This window comes from Cherax quadricarinatus, chromosome 38 (assembly GCF_038502225.1).
Source record: "Cherax quadricarinatus isolate ZL_2023a chromosome 38, ASM3850222v1, whole genome shotgun sequence".
Taxonomy (NCBI): Eukaryota; Metazoa; Arthropoda; class Malacostraca; order Decapoda; family Parastacidae; genus Cherax; species Cherax quadricarinatus.
Genome location: NC_091329.1, coordinates 22,347,832 through 22,368,175, shown reverse-complemented (window position 1 = coordinate 22,368,175; position 20,344 = coordinate 22,347,832). Strand labels below are relative to the sequence as shown.

At 41.7% G+C, this 20,344-nt stretch overlaps 1 protein-coding gene across 7 annotated transcripts in view; it reads right to left on the bottom strand.

Annotated features, from left to right (window-relative positions):
- Nucleotides 1–20,344, bottom strand: part of LOC128693051 (PTB domain-containing engulfment adapter protein 1) — a 325,835-nt gene that overhangs the window by 179,396 nt on the left and 126,095 nt on the right. The gene's annotated exons all lie outside the window — the stretch shown is intronic.

Here is a 20,344-nt window from a genome sequence, read left to right as displayed (position 1 = left end):
TCACTGACACCACAAACACACCATCAGACACCACAAACACACCATCAGACACCACAAACATACCATCAGACACCACAAACACACCATCAGACACCACAAACACACCATCAGACACCACAAACACACCATCACTGACACCACAAACACACCATCAGACACCACAAACACACCATCAGACACCACAAACACACCATCAGACACCACAAACACACCATCAAACACCACAAACATACCATCACTGACACCACAAGCACACCATCACTGACACCACAAAAGGACAACAAGTAACCTTAACAACAACAGGGTAAACAGAAGTCTCACTGTTAACTACAACAACAGTATCAACAGAAGGCATATCACTTCGATAATTCTCATTTTTTATAAACAAGTGTGAATGTTTTTATTGTTAGTTTCTACAACTTAGTGAAAGTCAATGAAAGTCTTCCTTTTGGAAGCCTCCAGCCACCCGTGATGACCACACACCCCAAAAATTTTAATTTGGGAGGCAGTGTTTATGAGGGGAAGACGTTTTCTGGTTGCACTCTCGTCACTGGCACATCTTACTAGAGCTCCATACATATATATATATATATATATATATATATATATATATATATATATATATATATATATATATATATATATATATATATATACATATATATATATATATATATAATATCACTTCTCCACGCATAAACAAACGGAGGTATATGTAGAGAAAGATCGCAGGCAGCAGGATCCGAAACTACTTATCATTTTGGGAACCTTGCCAGACTCTCCTGACGTGGTTTCGAATCCTGATGACTGCTATCTTTCTGTGTGTATACCTGTGCTCGTTTCTGCGTGGTGCATTGATTTAAAAATCGCTTGTGAGGTCAGAAGATACATGAGGAGAATGAAACGTTGAGATATAAACACACATTTCCAACCAGTCTTTTTTTTTCTCCTGATATTATATAACCGCAGCAGCAGTAGTGTCAATGCTAATATCAACATGACCACAAGTGTCAACACCGGAGATATCATTAACAGCAGGAACAGTAGCAGCAATACTAACAGCAGCACCATCATCAGTAACAGCAGCACCAAGAGTAGCACCAGCAGCAATAACAGCAGCAGCACCATCAGTAGTAACAGCAGCAGCAATACTAGCAGTAGCACCATCATCAGTAACAGCAGCACCAAGAGTAGCACCAGCAGCAATAACAGCAGCAGCACCATCAGTAGTAACAGCAGCAGCAATACTAGCAGTAGCACCATCATCAGTAACAGCAGCACCAAGAGTAGCACCAGCAGCAATAACAGCAGCAGCACCATCAGTAGAAACAACAGCAGCAATACTAGCAGTAGCACCATAAGTAGTAACAACCGCAGCAGCACCAACACCACCAGTGTACAGAATATATCAAGAACCAGAAGCAAAAAAACAAAAAAAAGTGTGATAAACCAGTGAGATTCCAAAATATAAAAATGATTTCCAGAGTAAAGATCAGTAGCTGAAAACAAGTGAACTGGAGACTACAAGAAAGACAAGCACAGTCAACAACAATTACCAGAGTCTGAGGTGAAGCACAAGCCAGTATAACCAAAGATAGTCAGGGACAATGAGAGAGGGGAAGGACTGCAAGGTTATGTCAGTGGACAAGAACTATCAAAGAAGGCAAGAACATCTGAAGGTTATCTCAAGGGTAACAAGTAAGCTACTCTCTTTCACTATAATAATAATTATTATTATTAAACGCTGTCAAGTGATGAATGAGGGTAATGCGCAATTGATAAATAAATCTTAATGAAAACAGGAAAGCCAAGAAAGAGATCAGTATTTACAAACTGTATATTGTAGTACACGAACACAGAAGACTCAGTCCCAAAGAGACTATGACATAAGAGAAATTATAAACAAAACAAAAATAAAAATGATAAATCTAACTGAATCCAGGTGAGAAAAAATATTTGAGGGTAACAATGGTATAAACCCCGTGAGCGTGGAGATGGCACATTGTAGGAAAATAATGCACTGTAGGAAAGACAGAACAGAGTGGGCAAGTATAATGTACTGACAATAACGGAGAAATACTGCATGTTACAAAAAATAAATTCGAGACAAATAATTTCCTTTTTCTTTCCACTGGTAGAAGAATGTCACAAGAACAACAACAATAACAAAAAAGTGACCATAAGAAAGCAAAAGTCACTATAATTGTGGGTTTTAAAAACAATAACAGAGTGGACAGCCCATGAGGCTGGAAAACAAAGGTACAGCCAAATTTATCAATGTAACGAGTTCCTTCAAGTCTGAGCAAATGGAAGAGATAAGGTGAGAGAAGACAACACTACGTCAACATACTGACTTGAAGGACAACAATCACCCTCAGGTTGGTTTATATACCTGGCAGAGCACTCTTCAAACTCAATAACAAACTTGCTACTTACTAGAAGAGATGCAGTGTCCTAGGATGAACCTAGTATTTACTAGAAAAGTAAGAAATGATCTCAGTACACTTAATAAGAGCGTCATATTGCAATAGACGTAACATGTTGCAATAGACGTAACATGTTGCAATAGACGTAACACATTGCAATATACGTAACATATTGAAATAGACGCAACATGTTGCAATAGACGTAACATGTTGCAATAGACGTAACATATTGCAATAGACGTAACATATTGCAATAGACGTGACATGTTGCAATAGACGTGACATGTTGCAATAGACGTAACATGTTGCAATATACGTAACATATTGCAATAGACGTAACATGTTGCAATAGACGTAACATATTGCAATAGACGTAACATGTTGCAATATACGTAACATATTGCAATAGACGTAACATGTTGCAATAGACGTAACATGTTGCAATAGATGTAACATGTTGAAATAGACGTAACATGTTGCAATAGACGTAACATGTTGCAATAGACGTAACATGTTGCAATAGACGTAACATGTTGCAATAGACGTAACATATTGCAATAGACGTAACATACTGCAATAGACGTAACATGTTGCAATAGACGTAACGTGTTGCAATAGACGTAACATGTTGCAATAGACGTAACATGTTGCAATAGACGTAACACATTGCAATAGACGTAACATATTGCAATAGACGTAACATGTTGCAACAGACGTAACATGTTGCAATATACGTAACATATTGCAATACTTAACATGTTGCAACAGACGTAACATGTTGCAACAGACGTAACATGTTGCAATAGACTTAACATGTTGCAATAGACGTAACATATTGCAATAGACGTAACATGTTGCAACAGACGTAACATGTTGCAATATACGTAACATGTTGCAATAGACTTAACATGTTGCAATAGACGTAACATGTTGCAATTTATAAGGAGAGAAGAAACACACAAACAAGAACATGATAATATTAAAGAGCAAAATAAGGTGATCCGAGGCAGAATTTCTGAGAAATAAAGGAAATATAAATATTTATATATAACAAAAAATTATAAGTAATTTATATATAAACAAGAAATTGCTTTCAACAAAAGATTTCACAGACAGCACTTCTGTGACCTGTGTCACAGGTCACCAACTGTGACCTGTGTCACAGGTCACCAACTGTGACCTGTCTGTGTCACAGGTCACCAACTGTGACCTGTCTGTGTCACAGGTCACCAACTGTGACCTGTCTGTGTCACAGGTCACCAACTGTGACCTGTCTGTGTCACAGGTCACTGTGACCTGTCTGTGTCACAGGTCACTGTGACCTGTCTGTCACAGGTCACTGTGACCTGTCTGTGTCACAGGTCACTGTGACCTGTCTGTGTCACAGGTCACTGTGACCTGTCTGTCACAGGTCACTGTGACCTGTCTGTGTCACAGGTCACTGTGACCTGTCTGTGTCACAGGTCACCAACTGTGACCTGTCTGTGTCACAGGTCACCAACTGTGACCTGTCTGCGTCACAGGTCACCAACTGTGACCTGTCACAGGTCACCAACTGTGACCTGTCTATGTCACAGGTCACCAACTGTGACCTGTCTGTCACAGGTCAGCAACTGTGACCTGTCTGTCACAGGTCACCAACTGTGACCTGTGTGTCACAGGTCACCGACTGTGACGTGTGTCACAGGTCACCAACTGTGACGTGTGTCACAGGTCACCAACTGTGACGTGTCACAGGTCACCAACTGTGACGTGTGTCACAGGTCACCAACTGTGACCTGTCTGTCAGAGGTCACCAACTGTGACGTGTGTCACAGGTCACCAACTGTGACGTGTGTCACAGGTCACCAACTGTGACGTGTGTCACAGGTCACCAACTGTGACCTGTCTGTCAGAGGTCACCAACTGTGACGTGTGTGTCAGAGGTCACCAACTGTGACCGGTCTTTGTCACAGGTCACCAACTGTGACCTGTCTGAGGTCACCAACTGTGACGTGTCTGTGTCAGAGGTCACCAACTGTGACGTGTCTGTGTCAGAGGTCACCAACTGTGATGTGTCTGCATCAGAGGTCACCAACTGTTGCAACCCCTGAATGGGTTGCAATGATTATATAATTATTACCTTTTCATATAATTTTATATTGCTTGTATTTGCGATAATAGCTAAATCGTAAATGTATTGCTTTATATTGTTATTTGACTTAGCTTCCTTTGGTTAGGTAGGATGTAACATATGTGCTCAGTTCAAGTCTTGATTGTCTAACTACTGTAATTATCGCTCTTTGCTCGTTTCCCTGCCGGCTTCTGTTTGTGCTACAGCTGTCCACGGAGCTATCACGTGATCGAGGGGGGGGGGTGTCCTCACCTCGCCTGAAGTATTCAGTCTGGTCTAGACTCTCTTGGTGGTTGGACAGATTGTCTGTCTCATTATTCTTGTTAGTTCTGTAGAACTCTGTTCACAGAACATTGTATAGACTTAGTGATTTTCGACGTTGTACTGAGGTTGTGTCTCATAGACACTCTGAGTAACTCAGGTCCTGAGCTGTAGCTTCTGACCTAACTTGTACTGGTATCTGTGTATTATCACAGTCGGGGATTTTCTTATGCTGAACTTAGATTCAGTAGTATGGGAGTTTTGTGACTTTTGTGGAGGATCTGCTGATGGTCCCTACTTAGTGTCGTTATATTATCTCCTTGTCCTGATTGTGTCGCAGTTGCTTGTTGTATTGCTATTGGGCTTAGCATTCTTTTTATTGTTCAAGCAGACTGTTCTGGTTGCCAGTCGGTCAAGAAGTTAGTTTATGTGAGGACTTTGTCAGTCACTTGTTTAAGTCTAGTCGAGTCTTGAGACATAGCAAACTACTTAGAGCACTTACACACATACACACAAACTTACTTGTACATATTTGTAATATCTTATTAAATGTTAATGTACCAGACGGTACTTAAGAATGATAAATGTGATATGTGCTTTCAGCACAATACTACTGTATACGAGAGAAGTGATTATTATTAATTTGTTTGAATTGATTAATTTAATTTAATATGTTATACCTCTAGACGATACTTAATAAATTTATTAAATTTTAATTTCTCTAGTTATTAGCCTACCAGTTGTAATCCTGAAGCACTATTGAATCATACTGAATTCTAATGGATAATTGGACAAGGATACTGACTACTTGTTACGAAAACCCAGTAACAGGCTGGATGCTAGAAGGGCAGTCCTTTCTAGTATTCACTGGAGATCTCTAAGCTTTTAGAATCGCATTTTTTCAAACAAATGGGGGCCTGTCCGGGAGGCTCTTGATCCAAGGTGTTGGAGAAATTGTCCAGTTTGACATACTAGTAACTCTATGATCAAACACTTTGAGTACTTTCCTAATCTGAAGACTTTGAGTTTAGTCTTGCACAACATACCAGGTGGATGTATGTACCTGACTGAGTCTCTTGATCCAAGGAGATGGAAATAGTATTTAAGAGCTCTAACTCTAAGACCACCAACACTAAAATTCCTATTAGGATTATAGTTTCCCATAATCACTCTCTCGTAGTACACTTATTTTCGTGATGTATGCCAAAGTGAAACAGTTAATTGATACTCTGACTTTATCTGAGTTAAGTACATTAAAACTTCAGACGTGTTGGCAAGTAGCCAAATATCTCGGTGTGACGTATAACAGGAATTACACCGCAGAAACTGTCAGTGTTAATTAAAGATATGTTTCCTGCTCATACAGAGATGTCCAATTATGATTCAGATTCAGAAAGCCTAGTGTCACAATTAGGAAGTATGACTATTTTATTACTTAGAAGAGAGAGCAACTACTGCAGAAGTGTCTGAGCCTAGTGTAGCTCAGTTCTCGCTCACGCCTTCCCTCAGTGACACAAGAGTCCAGAGTATAGCTGTTAGTATGACTCAGCCACATACTAGTACAGTGTATGCTACACCCGTATCTACTTATCCTAGACCAGATCTAGACTCTCTAGAGACGGCTGGACGAAGTGTCCGACCTAAGGACCGTCCAGACCACGTTAGATTCCTTACTCCTCCATTACCCACTGGTCCTATCTCTCAGGAACAGTTTGAGAGGTTTGAATGCCTCATTATGTTGCAGACTGCACAAATAGAGGCTCAGAGGAAATTGAACAAAGAAGATTTCCAGAGAGAAAATGTTCGTCTTGGAAGACAACAGACTGATAGATCACAGGACACATTTAATGTGCAGAAAGCTGCATCCATGGTTCCTAAGTTTTTTGAAAGTGACTTAGACACCTATTTTGATGTGTTTGAGAACCAGGCACGTGCTATGAACTGGCCACATAAGCACTGGGCTACCTTGCTGCACACAGCTTTGACAGGAAGAGCTCAAACTTGTACTGCAGCTTTACCATTTGCCAAGTATATTAGTTATGACGCTGTCAAACAAACTATTCTAGAGACATATAACTTGTTGCCTGTAAGTTATCAACGTGCATTTCGTACATTACAACGACGACCAGATCAAACTTGTGTAGAGCTTGCTCGTGAGAAAAAAGTTTCATTTGAGAGATGGTCTAGAGCTGCTAAGTGTACCAACTACGACAGTTTAGTTCAGTTGTTACTACATGAAGAGTTTAACAACTGTATGTCTGCTGATATACAAGAATATCTGATCGATCATACTACCTCGGATATTCTGGAAACTGCAGCATTAGCAGACAATTACGAGATTTCTCACAAACTTGTATGTACTAAAAAACAGAGAAACAAGGTAACTAAAAATTGTCCTAGAAGTTGGCAACCTAAATCAGCTGCTCATTGCCGGCCTGATGTACCTGCTACTGTAACTTTTCATACCTTTACCAGGAAAACTCACAATCCTGAATCTCTGTGGCTAGACAGAAATCTGATATCGAGAAGAAAAAAATTAAATGTACCTATTGTAACAGAAAAGGACATGCTAGAGAGTATTGCTGTAAGTTAGAAAGAGATACGAGAAGCAGTCGTGCGGCTGGAGCTCCCACTCAAGTCGTATCCTCTTCCGAGCAACAAAGGCACCAAAATCCTAGTAATACCTCTGATCCTACTGTTTTAGATAATATTACTCAGAACAGATGACTAGCGTCAGAGAGTGTATCTGACGAAAAGATTCGTTCAGCGATGAGTCCTTACTTTTCGAGAGGTAAAGTAGGATTTGACGAATCACATCTGAGATAATTACTTTCAGAGACACTGGCAGTTATCTCACGTTAAGAGAAGATGTACTGCCCTTAACTGATGATACCTATTGCAAGATAGATGTATTGTTAGAAGCCTATGGTGGGGCTGTTATAAAAGTACCTCTGCACAAAGTTTACATTGAAACAAGCTATTACACTGGTTATATTTCAGTGGGTATATCCAGTGGTGTATTTCCCATCAGGTCAGTAGACTTGTTGAAAGGGAACGATATCCTTCTTACTGGTATATGTAAGGAACCACTTGTGATTGATAACACTGATGATAATTATGCCATTGAAGTTTGTAGAGAGAAACCTATTTTATTTCCTCTCAGCGCAATTACTAGAGCTATGTCAAAAATACAACAATCATCCTTGTCTCCTGTTGAGTTAGTGGATGACAATGATTTGGGCTTGAATATGTTGTTTAGTGACGCTCTGCGCCCAGGATCATTAACACCAACTCCCACCAGTCATCAACCTAGTCAGGACACACCTGACGTTAAATTTCTAACTCATGATGATTTAATCAAGGATCAGTTTGTTGATCAGTCACTGGAAAGACTGAGAGATATAGCAGTTACTGAGAGTGAAGCAAAGGATCTCGATAATTGTTACTATTATAGTAACGGTGTACTGATGGAGAAAAATACATGTAAGTTGTCAGCTGATAGTGTTTCCACCACAGTCAAGCATCTAGTAGTGTTACCAGTTACATTTCATGAACAAGCCATTGATTTTGCTCACAATAGTCCCATAGGAGGACATTTGGGTGTCAAGAAGACACTCGGTAAACTGGCAAAACATTTTACTTGGCCAAAGATGAAGGAAACAGTAGCTGATCATGTGCGACGTTGCCACGCGTGTCAAGTGACAGGCATGCCAACATACACACCTCCACCTACACCTCTCATTGTGTTCATTAGTAGCAAAGTTCAGTTCATCTGGACTAGAGATTGTTCAGACTCGTTCAAAAGGTTGAAGCATCTGCTTTCCTCTGCTCCAGTGTTGAGTCCTAATTTCAATCTTCCCTTTTTACATATAGTTCCGAGTTGTTATGCAGTGGGTGTTGTGCTGCTCCAACAGTCAACATCCACTGATATTCTCCATCCTATATGTTACTATTCATCTAAGCTTAAACGACACCAGAAAAATTATGCCACTATTGAGAAAGAGGCTCTAGCTCTTGTGGTGTCCTTTGAACATTTTGACGAGTATTTGGCCACTTCCCCATTTAAAATTTACGTAATTTTATGCCCAAATACCTTTTGTTACTTGCTATGCCAAATTCAGTATAGTAACTTAATCCCTCCAGCCCATATTAACTATATATACTCATGTCTAATTATTATATTTATATATTCACAGTAGTGATGTGTATGGGGAGGAGACAGAAGCTGAGTGATGAGTGGGTAGTGCTGTGTGGGCGATGTACTGCGTGTGGCGCAACACTGTCCTGCCGCAGGCCCCCCCCCTCACTACACACCTTAAGCTGTTTCATACTCAGATGTCTATACTGCATAGCATTCCACAACCACTACTTAAGAGTGGAATGCTGTCTCCTGTCTATAGCACAAGACTATTATGCTGTCTACACTACTATGATCGAGCCTCAACGTGTCAGGCTCGTCTACGCTATCCTGTCTCTACACTGATGTACATAACCACGAGAATGCAGAGATACGATACTGTGTACTGCCCTAGTACTAGGGGCATAACTTATAGTGAAACAGACATTGTTAAATTATAGAAGTGCTTGGCACAAGAGTGACTCTGATTAATGTTTATATCAAATTGTATTGATATGAGTATTCAGTAATAATGTGAAAGACATTAATGCAACTCCTAGTGAGACCGTTTGTCGTGTTGAGGGGTGTTGCAACCACTGAATGGGTTGCAATGATTAATATGTATATATATAATTATTACCTTTTCATATAATTTTATATTGCTTGTATTTGCGATAATAGCTAAATCGTAAATGTATTGCTTTATATTATTATTTGACTTAGCTTCCTTTGGTTAGGTAGGATGTAACATATGTACTCAGTTCAAGTCTTGATTGTCTAACTACTGTAATTATCGCTCTTTGCTCGTTTCCCTGCCGGCTTCTGTTTGTGCTACAGCTGTCCACGGAGCTATCACGTGATCGAGGGGGGGGGTGTCCTCACCTCGCCTGAATTATTCAGTCTGGTCTAGACTCTCTTGGTGGTTGGACAGATTGTCTGTCTCATTATTCTTGTTAGTTCTGTAGAACTCTGTTCACAGAACATTGTATAGACTTAGTGATTTTCGACGTTGTACTGAGGTTGTGTTTCTCATAGACACTCTGAGTAACTCAGGTCCTGAGCTGTAGCTTCTGACCTAACTTGTACTGGTATCTGTGTATTATCACAGTCGGGGATTTTCTTATGATGAACTTAGATTCAGTAGTATGGGAGTTTTGTGACTTTTGTGGAGGATCTGCTGATGGTCCCTACTTAGTGTCGTTATATTATCTCCTTGTCCTGATTGTGTCGCAGTTGCTTGTTGTATTGCTATTGGGCTTAGCATTCTTTTTATTGTTCAAGCAGACTGTTCTGGTTGCCAGTCGGTCAAGAAGTTAGTTTACGTGAGGACTTTTTCAGTCACTTGTTTAAGTCTAGTCAAGTCTTGAGACATAGCGAACTACTTAGAGCACTTACACACATACACACAAACTTACTTGTACATATTTGTAATATCTTATTAAATGTTAATGTACCAGACGGTACTTAAGAATGATAAATGTGATATGTGTTTTCAGCACAATACTATTGTATACGAGAGAAGTGATTATTATTAATTTGTTTGAATTGATTAATTTAATTTAATTTAATATATTATACCTCTAGAGACGATACTTAATAAATTTATTAAATTTTAATTTCTCTAGTTAGTAGCCTACCAGTTGTAATCCTGAAGCACTACTGAATCATACTGAATTCTAATGGATAATTGGACAAGGATACTGACTACTTGTTACGAAAACCCAGTAACAGGCTGGATGCTAGAAGGGCAGTCCTTTCTAGTATTCACTGGAGATCTCTAAGCTTTTAGAATCGCGTTTTTTGGAACACCAACTGTGACGTGTCTGCGTCACAGGTCACCAACTGTGACGTGTCTGCGTCAGAGGTCACAAACTGTGACGTGTCTGCGTCAGAGGTCACTAACTGTGACGCTCCTACAGTCTGTTCCCACAGTGTCAGAAGCTTTTATAATACATATATGGTGGTAACTCCTCCAAGTGTTGTAACAGTGTCACGGGTGGTGGCCACTGATGAAGACTTGTCTCTGAAATCTTCCCTTTGCAACCCTCGTAGCTCAGTGGTAGGTGTATTATTACAATCAAAACTAAGTGTTAAACCGACAAGGGTCAAACTTAAAACAAAGAACTGGAACGAAGAACTTTGAATAAAGAACCTGGAGCAAAGAACTTGGAATAAAAAAAATTAGAACGAAAAACTTTGGAATAATGCTCTTGGAACCTAAGAACTTGGCATAAAACTTGAAACAAAGATCTCTGAACCAAAGAACTTCGAACAAAAACTTGGAAGCCAGACATGAAGTGATCCAGCCAAGACATATATATGATCAAGTTTTTCAAACATAAACTTGGTGTCGAAGAGAAAACACACATACAAAAATTACCAAATCTCAGGAGGAAATGTGTAAGATACTGTACACGAACTGTACTGACGCAGTAAAACTCTATATATAAAATATATCTAAACCCCAGCAGCAACAGCACCAATAACAGCAGTAATAGCATCAGCAACAGCACCAATAACAGCAGTAATAGTATCAGCAGCAGCACCAATAACAGCAGTAATAGCATCAGCAACAGCACCAATAACAGCAGTAATAGCATCAGCAACAACAGCAGCAATAACAGTAGTAATAACATCAGCAACAGCACCAATAACAGCAGTAACATCAGGAACAGCACCAATAACAGCAGTAACAGCATCAGCAACACCAATAACAGCAGTAATAGCATCAGCAACAACAGCACCAATAACAGCAGTAATAACATCAGCAACAACGGCATCAATAACAGCAGTAATAGCATCAGCACCAATAACAGCAGTAATAACAGCAGCAACAGCACCAATAACAGCAGTAATAGCATCAGCAGCAACAGCACCAATAACAGCAGTAATAACATCAGCAGCAATAGCACCAATAACAGCAGTAATAACAGCAGCAACAGCACCAATGACAGCAGTAATACCATCAGCAGCAACAGCACCAGTAGCAATAACAGCAGAAATAGCAACAACGGCAGTAGGGCCACCAAGATTTGCAGCAGAAGAGGCACCATTAATAGTAGCACCACTGTTGACACCATCAACACAAGTAGCAGCATTGCTGGCACCATCAGCACAAGTAGCAGCATTGCTGGCACCATCAACACAAGTAGCAGCATTGCTGGCACCATCAACACAAGTAGCAGCATTGCTGGCACCATCAACACAAGTAGCAGCATTGTTGGCACCATCAACACACGTAGTAGCACTGCTGGCACCATCAACACATGTAGCAGCATTGTTGGCACCATCAACACAAGTAGCAGCATTGCTGGCACCACCACCACAAGTAGCAGCATTGCTGGCACCATCAACACAAGTAGCAGCATTGCTGGCACCATCAACACAAGTAGCAGCATTGCTGGCACCATCAACACAAGTAGCAGCATTGTTGGCACCATCAACACAAGTAGCAGCATTGCTGGCACCATCAACACAAGTAGCAGCAGTGGCGCTATCAGCAGCAGCAGCAGCAGCAGGAACAACAACAGTGGACTACAAGGTGGTCAGGGTCGGGGAAAGTGGTTACCTCCTGAGTGGTGGTGGTAGGAGACGTCCCCCGCTACCTTCATGATACCCATTCACCTCTCGCACACCAATTTCACACACACCACTCAAGTGTCTAACACACCACTTTCACACACCACTCACAAACCACTTAATGTCTAACACATTAGTTGTTATTTTGGATTTTGTGTCAAATCCAAAATACTTTTTCTAATATGCAAAATGCAAGGTAAAAACCACATGCATTATCGTTACTTACTTAAAGACGAAACCTACACTAATGATGACAAAGAAATAATTGAAATACTTAAGACTATGTTCAGTAAACAACCCAAATGAGTTTTTCATCCCTGAGACTTAAAATTCTGCTATCATCTCCATACTTAGTGACAGAACCCCATCAGTCAACTTGGAAGAAGCCACTGATAGCATGCCCTTGCACTCTGCCCTAGTTCCTGACTCAGAGAACTTCATACTTAGAAGGAAGCTGCAAGTAACTATCTCTTCCCTTCAACATTACATGGAAAAGGAACCTGGACACAAGAATCATCCCGGTGGTAAAAATGAAGATATACATTATATTAGTACGACGTTTCAACTACGCTTCAACTACGTTTCAACAACGGTGAAAAGCTCTGTTCCACAAGGCACAGTACTCGCTCCCATCTTGTTCCTCATCCTCATATCCGACATAGACAAGGATGTCAGCCACAGCACCTTTGCAGATGACACCCGAATCTGCATGACAGTGTCTTCCATTGCAGACACTGCAAAGCTCCAGGCGGACATCAACCAAATCTTTCAGTGGGCTGCAGAAAACAATATGAAGTTCAACGATGAGAAATTTCAATTACTCAGATATGGTAAACATGAGGAAATTATATCTTCATCAGAGTACAAAACAAATTCTGGCCACAAAATAGAGCGAAACACCAACGTCAAAGACCTGGGAGTGATCATGTCGGAGGATCTCACCTTCAAGGACCATAACATTGTATCAATCGCATCTGCTAGAAAAATGACAGGATGGATAATGAGAACCTTCAAAACTAGGGAGGCCAAGCCCATGATGACACTCTTCAGGTCACTTGTTCTATCTAGGCTGGAATATTGCTGCACACTAACAGCACCTTTCAAGGCAGGTGAAATTGCCGACCTAGAAAATGTACAGAGAACTTTCACGGCGCGCATAACGGAGATAAAACACCTCAATTATTGGGAGCGCTTGAGGTTCCTAAACCTGTATTCCCTGGAACGCAGGAGGGAGAGATACATGATTATATACACCTGGAAAATCCTAGAGGGACTAGTACCGAACTTGCACACGAAAATCACTCACTACGAAAGCAAAAGACTTGACAGACGATGCACCATCCCCCCAATGAAAAGCAGGGGTGTCACTAGCACGTTAAGAGACCATACAATAAGTGCCTGAGACTGTTCAACTGCCTCCCAGCACACATAAGGGGGATTACCAACAGACCCCTGGCAGTCTTCAAGCTGGCACTGGACAAGCACCTAAAGTCAGTTCCTGATCAGCCGGGCTGTGGCTCGTACGTTGGTTTGCGTGCAGCCAGCAGCAACAGCCTGGTTGATCAGGCTCTGATCCACCAGGAGGCCTGGTCACAGACCGGGCCGCGGGGGCGTTGACCCCCGGAACTCTCTCCAGGTAAACTCCAGGTAAACATGAGGCTTCATATTAAGACATGAAGCTTGGTCAAGCCTCATGTAGGCGAGGCTTCACATCAAGGCATGAGCAAAGCAGTGCAGCAGAGAATCGTAGCAGAGCAGTGTGGCAGAGAAGCGTAGCATAGCAGTATAACAGTGAGAGAGCGTGAGGGCAGGTAGGCACCCAGCACACGACCTCCTCCACCACTTTCCCTCACCACCACACCTCATATGATCACTCTACAACTTTTTCTTCATCTACATGCCGTAGCAGTGGTGGAGTGGCACAGCGCTCAGTACGTACGTACACGTACACGCACACGCACACACACACACACACACACACACACACACACACACACACACACACACACACACACTATAAATGGGTACGAAGGGAAGCCGAGAGTCAATTTGAAAATGAAATACGTAACTCAGAATCCAAGCTGTTTGACAGACACACAAGAAAATAATAATTTTAAATGACCAATTGGTAAGGCTGAAAAACTGAAGAACAACTGCAGCTGTGAACAACAGTCGACGGGGAAGTATGTGAGGAACTAGGCATGATAAGACACGTATAACAGTCAGCTACATGTATTCCGAAACGTTTCGCTTACACAGTAGGCTTCTTCGGTCGAGTACAAAGAGAGCAGAAGAATGTGAAGACGATGGATTCAGTCTATCACCCTTGAAGACGTAGTTTTGAGGTGGTCAGTCCCTCAGCCTGAGGCTGAGGGACTGACCACCTCAAAACTATGTTTGGGGATATATTCATAAGTAAAAACTGGCGATTAACATAGACAAAACGTAACGAGAGACGTGTACAAGTTTTAAGGGGCACATAAGTTCCCCCGTCTTCTAATAACATGTTCATTTTTTCCACTATAATCTACCTTGTCCATAATTACTATCACATTTACTATGTTTCGTAAGGTGAAGTCCAGGATCTTTACTTAATTCATGGTATAACTTAACAAATCTTTGAGATCAATTATGTTGCAAAGATCTGAGTTCTTCAACATTGCAGAGGTCTCTGCAACACAATTAACCTCAAAGATCTGTTAAGTTATACCATGAATTAAGTAAAGATCCTGGACTTCACCTTACGAAACATAGCAAGTATGATAGTAATTATGGATAAGGTAGATTATAGTGGAAAATGAACAAGATGGTAAATTAGACATGTGCAACTCTTGGGTATCTTTATTGAGGAAACGTTTCGCCACACAGTGGCTTCATCAGTCCATACAAAGGAGAATCTTGAAGAACAGGAGGAGAATGAGGTAATCAGTCCCTCAACCTTGAGTCGATGTGGTCAGTCCATCAATCTTGAATAGAATACGGCATATGAGCGGAGAAGCAGCTTATATACCGTAGGCAGGAGAGGTGCAGCAGTCATAGGTGGTGTCACATTTGTTCAATGTGGAAATAGGTCGTGCCCAAGGGTTAGGCAAGCGAAGAATTCCCAAGTATTAAGATCCCAAGAAGTTGCAGTGTCTGACAGGATTGTAGATCAATGGTTCACGGAACCGACACGTTGATGGACTGACCACATCGACTCAAAGTTGAGGGACTGATTACCTCATTCTCCTCATGTTCTTCAAGATTCTCCTTTGTATGGACTGATGAAGCCACTGTGTGGCGAAACGTTTCCTCAACAAAGATACCCAAGAGTTGCACATGTGTCTAAATTATCAACGTGTCGGTTCTCTGAACCATTCATCTACAATCCGGAAAATGAACATATTAGAAGACTGGGAAACTTACGTGCCTTTTAGGAAAGGGATGGGGGGAAGGAGCTTCACTTCTCCAATACAGAGAAGGAGAGTAGGACAGTATAAATAATGACGGAGGTGAGAAGCTGGAGGAGAGAGAGAGAGCGGGGTAAGTGACTGCTGTGTTTTGTAAAGACATATACGCATAGTTCAAAACATTTAATGAAAAAACATTTCGCCACAAGTGGTTTCTTCAGTGCTAGTACAGACACAACCAAGAACCGAGTGTACACAGTGGCAGGAGTCAGTATTAGCAAAACATTTACTACCCAACCTGGACACTATTACCTCATCTCTTGCATATAGTTCTATTGTCTTTGCATTATGTCCTTGAATTTGTATTGATGGCGAAACGTCTACAGTAAAGATAGCCAGATGTTGCACATGTGTCTAATTTCCATCGTGTTACTGCACTACTGCTGTCAACTCCCTCTCAAATCTTCCATCACACCTCAGTTTCACTACTAATACCTCTACCCTCTTACACCTTGTCCCCTGACTTCTGCCACTATACATAATGTGTTGTTACTAGTACTCGTTTTCTAGTTGTGTCGTTACAAGTACTCGTTTGCTAGTTGTGTCGTTACTAGTACTCGTTTCCTAGTTGTGTCATCACTAGTACTCGTTTGCTAGTTGTTACTAGTACTCGTTTCCTAGTTGCGTCGTTACTAGTACTTGTTTCCTAGTTGTGTCGTTACTAGTACTTGTTTCCTAGTTGTGTTGTTAGTAGTACTTGTTTCCTAGTTGTATCGTTACTAGTAATGTTTCTTGGTCATCTCTGCATTAGGACTGAAAAAGCCACTTGTGGCGAAATGTTTGTCAATGTCTTGAACAGTAGTACATGTGTGTCCTTGACAAACGGTATAGTGATACCGACAAGATTTGGAAAAAGACATTTATGTACAGTTCAGGACATTTATTAATGGAAACGTTTCGCCACGAGTATCTTCAGTCCTAATACAGAGATAATTAAAAGACGAGTATGGTATGAACCTTGGTAATAAATACCGACAAGTTGGTTTAGAAAGACACGTAAGCAAACACTAGGACATATTTATTAGAAAACGTTTCGGTTCTGGGACCTTGATCACTTCTAACCGTTAGAAGTGATCAAGGTCCCAGGACCGAAACGTTTTCTAATAAATATGTCAGTGTTTGCTTACGTGTCTTTCTAAACCAGAAGACGAGTATATGTATAGTAGCAGGAGTCAGATGGAAAGTCTGGTAGTAATAATACAATTGTGGTAGATCGGTTGGGTTTGAGAACGACCTAACATCTAGACACTCGTGGCGAAAGATTTCCTTTAGTAAATGCCCTAAACTGTACACAAATGTCTTTTCCCATATTTTTGCCTTTATCTACATAACGTCGGTATCACGATACCTTGGCTGTGTTACGCTTGGGTAGAATATGTGTGTGTACCAAGATTTCGGAAATGAAGCTTGCTGTATTTTGAGTTATTGTGTTGGTGGTAGCGATGACTTTATTGTGTTGGTGGTAGCGATGACTTTATTGTGTTGGTGGTAGCGATGACTTTATTGTGTTGGTGGTAGCGATGACTTTATTGTGTTGGTGGTAGAGATGACTTTAAACAATGCCAACCTTGTTAAGTCTGATTCTCTAGTGACTAATTTAATGTTACCGATGTCCACGAGGCGTCCACAGGCTTTGCTACTGACACAAGGATTAGTGAACGCGTAACGGGGTTCCTTCATGCTCTCTATGATTTTACCAAGTTTCCCCTGCATGTATATTTAGTCACTTATCCAACCTGGGATGGTGTAAACCCAGGCTTTGTTTCCTGGCTTTCTTGTGTTTCCTGAAGATACTAGATCTGTAATTGTGCTTGAAGTTTAGTTGCTTATTTTCGTATTACCTTCAGCAACAGCTGTACCAGTCATCAGGGGTCCGGTTGGAAGGCATCAACATAGATTTCTTAAGAGAATTCCCTGATCTCCAGCCCGCCATATTTAGACGAATGCACATCCACAATATTCTCCAAAATACACTACCCAGCCCATTTTATCAACAACTATAAGAAGCAAATAGAGAATTATTATTATTATAATCAAAAAGAAGCGCTAAGCCACAAGGACTATACAGCGCTGCAGGGCAGGAAGGAAGTGAGGGCATCAGGTGGCAAAAGGGAGATGGATGAGCAACAGGTTACGGATAACAGCGGGGCAGTGGATGGTGAAAGGGTAAAGGGCAGCAAGAGACTGAACCAGAAAGGGCTGAGGGGAGTGCGAAAAGTATCATCAGAGTTTGTGGAGTAAATCGGTCGTTGTCAAGAAGTCAATGAGAGAGTCAGGATTAAAGGAGGGTCCATCAGCAAGAAGGGAAGGTAAAGAGAGAGTAGTAGAACGAAGACGACGTTGGAGGTAAATTCTGCGTGCTCGTTGATAGAGAGGGCAGTCTAACAGAATGTGGCTAATCGATACTGGAACTTGACACTGCTCACAGAGAGGAACAGGGTGCCTCTCCATGAGATACCCATGAGTAAGACGAGTGTGGCCAATGCGAAGGCGGGAGAGAGTGGTCTCCCAACTTCGGCACTGATGACAAGAAGACGGCCAGTAACCTATGCTCGGTTTAATAGAATGAAGTTTGTTACCGAGCAGAGTTGACCAACGTTGTTGCCAACGGGTGCGAAGGTGGGTAGCTATTGCAGCAAAATAGTCCAGAAATGGAACACCTCGATAGGAAATTGGTAGGTCATATACTGCTGACCGCGCAGCAGTGTCTGCCTGTTCATTGCCCTGTACGTCGACATGACCAGGGACCCAACAAAAAACAATATCTTTATGTTTGGTAGAGATACGGCGTAGCCAAAGTTGGATACGGAGAACTAGGGGATGAGATGTATCAAATTTTCGTATAGCCTGTAGAGCACTAAGGGAGTCTGAGACTACTACAAATGATGACACAGGCATAGATGCAATACGAATAAGTGCTGCAAGAATGGCATACAGTTCAGCAGTAAAAATGCTAGCTGAAGATAGTAAATGCCCTCGTACGACGCTGTCCGGAAACACTGCTGCGAATCCGACGCCGTCTGAAGACTTAGAGCCATCTGTGTACACAGCGGTGGCATGAGAATGGGAGTGGAAGTGATCAAGAAAAAGAGAGCGGGAAGCCACCGTAGGCAGTTGAGCTTTCGAGCAAGGGAGTGAGAAAGAACAGACCCGAACAGCTGGAACTTCCCAGGGGGGCAGGGAAAAGTGAGATGCTACATGAACATATAAAGGTGGTAACTGAAGGGAAGACAAGAGTGAATGTAGGCGAAGAGAAAAGGGACGGAGCAAACAGGGGCGGCGAACGAATAAAGAATGTCTACTAATATCGGTGACCATTCTATAAATGGAAGGATTGTGTAGATCGTGAGAGCGTACATAGTAACGAAGGCAATGGGCATCACGGCGATCAGACAAGGATGGAACATTTGCTTCTGTATAGAGGCTCTCAACAGGGGAAGAGCGAAAAGCACCAAGGCACAAACGTAAGCCTTGGTGATGGATAGAGTTAAGGCTAGAGAGAGTAGCAGGAGAGGCCGCGGAATAAATCTGGTCACCATAATCGAGTTTCGATAAAACGAGGGCTGAATGTAGGCGAAGCAGAGTTCGACGATCAGCTCCCCAGGAAAGATGAGCAAGGGTTTTAAGAAGGTTTAGCCGGCTGTGACAAGTTGCCTTCAGAGAGGTAATGTGAGGTTTCCAGGTTAACCGACGGTCAAAGAGAAGGCCTAGAAACCTGACTGTATCACGTTCGGGGATACGGGAGCCATAGAGATACAAAGGATGATCGGAGATAACAGAGCGTCTAGTGAAAGTAATTTGGTGAGTTTTGGTACTTGAAAATTTAAACCCATGTGTGGTGGCCCAAGTGGAAACACGGTCGACCGCATGCTGGAGAGAAACTGCAATAAGGTGACAGTCAGTGCCTGCACAAGCAATAGCGAAGTCATCAACATAGAGTGATGACCAAATATTGGGTGGAAGAACAGAGGCCAAATCATTTATAGCAAGGAGAAAAAGTGTTGTGCTTAGAACACATCCCTGAGGGACACCTTCAGCTTGGACGAAGTCCGGGGAAAGAACATTATTGACTCGAACACGGAAATGTCTGTCAGTTAAAAAGTTCTTAAGGAAGGATGGTAGATTGCCTCGGAGGCCTAAGGAATGGGCCTGGGCCAAAATATTATACCTCCAAGTTGTGTCATATGCCTTCTCAAGGTCAAAAAATATGGCAATAACTGAGTGATTATTCGCAAAGGCATTACGAACATACGTATCCAAGCGTAGTAAGGGGTCTATGGTAGAACGACCCTTACGAAAGCCATATTGACTAGCGGAGAGACTGTTGTGAGTCTCTAAATACCACATTAAACGTCGATTTACGAGGCGTTCCATCACTTTGCAAACTGCACTTGTAAGA